We start from the raw sequence: 1895 nt of genomic DNA on the forward strand, positions 1-1895 counted from the left end.
ACATACATAAATACATATCATTTTCAAAAAATATCTTGTTCTATCTTCATCCATGAGAAAATCCTACAAGAAAAAAATAAAATTAACCTTATACGTTTTACTGTAGAAAAGCACTGTACTGCAGCATTATTTATCTTTTTTTATCAGACTATTGCTATGTAAAATTTCTGTTATAATTAAAATATTTTCTATCTTTATTTTATTTATGAGTGTAAAATTTTCTCAAAATTTCGAAGCGGTTTATGTGGCACTTCGAAATTGATATTCCATTGTTTATACAACATCAAAATGAGCTAATAAATAACCGAATAATCAATAATGCGTTGACAACAAACTATGAGTATTGTATGTACATTCTTGAATACATAATACCTAAATCAATGAACAATTATATATTTCCCGCGATTAAATATTTGTATTAATGTGTTTCTATCTCATCTATTGCAGAATAATAAATCTGTTGTATTTATTCTAACATTATATTCATGGATCCATTATCAAATAAAGTAAAAGGTAATTCGAAACTTACCAATATAATATGCATATTAATTATAAATTGCAAAGTACAAGATCAAAATATACCAGCAGTAATTTCAGAATAAATCCAGCATAATACAAATTGTCAAAGATAATTAAGCATGTTTCATTTTCTATTAATTTTTCAATTATTTAATAAAATAATCATATAACTGTCAAAAAAAGTTTTCTCAAGCGCAAATAAAGTCTATAAAGTTTTACAAATAAAAGTCCTTTTTCTCTCATTCTCACATAAATCACTTAAATAAACAAACTAAATAAACGGAAATAATTGCTTAATTGCAAATAAACTCTACTCACCCTACAGATGCTTAACCGTTACTTGATACCTCCAAGGCTTTTTTCTCCCTTTCTCTTATTTGTTCGTTGTTACTGTTTCTTTGATGGCACTCACACAACTTTAATTCACAAAGACACAGTTAATTACAATCGCACGCGCACTAATCACCAAAATACAACGACGGCACTTAAGGCGGCATTTCTAACATTAATTGTTTGTGATGTGTATTTTATTACATCGCGACAAAAGAAACAACATGAAAAAAGATTCACTGCAATATTGGTTTTAGCGATATCTTCTTTAAAGATATATCTTTTGTTTTTTAACAATGAATAACGCGCGCATTGTCGATTTTTAAATGATAAATAAATCATATTTAATATTATTAACTTATCGTACATTTTAAATGATATTTTAAATAAATGAATAAATGTATTGACAGTAGGGAAAAAAATAAAATAAAAAAGTTCAATATCGCATAATTCACGAAAAACGTATTATTAATCTGTAGTCGGATGTGGCTTTCTGTAAGTTGAAATCTGATCCGAAACTGTATCCGACCGTGTACTATTATATTACTAATGATAATAATGCGGCGATTCGAGTTACAATACATAATAATGGTAAAGTCATATCTAAATCAGTGAATTCAACTCGATGTAAGATGTATTCAATTCTAAATATTATTAAAAAATAATTATTAGCCGCAAACACTGCTATAGAACAGTACAAGTCCCATTTTCTACCGATTTTTATTTTAAATAAATAAATTGTGCTTAGATAGATAAATATCTGCTTTAATAAATAATCATCGATAGTTTTACCGATTTTATGAATAAAACGCAGAAATTAATCGCGATTTTTAATAATATAGAAAATAGATTTCACATTACTGGCGCCTTCAATTATCACGATCGTAATTTCGAGGAATAACGCAACAATATGCAAAATGACGCATCGTGCGCTATCATGTGCCAGTCGATATGTAAACAAAGCTTTTTACTGTCCCGAAATATTTTATAAAATAAATACCGAATATTCTATTCTTTGTATCTTAAAATATATATATAAATATATA

The sequence above is a fragment of the Atta colombica genome, unplaced genomic scaffold (assembly GCF_001594045.1).
Source record: "Atta colombica isolate Treedump-2 unplaced genomic scaffold, Acol1.0 scaffold216, whole genome shotgun sequence".
Classification (NCBI taxonomy): Eukaryota; Metazoa; Arthropoda; class Insecta; order Hymenoptera; family Formicidae; genus Atta; species Atta colombica.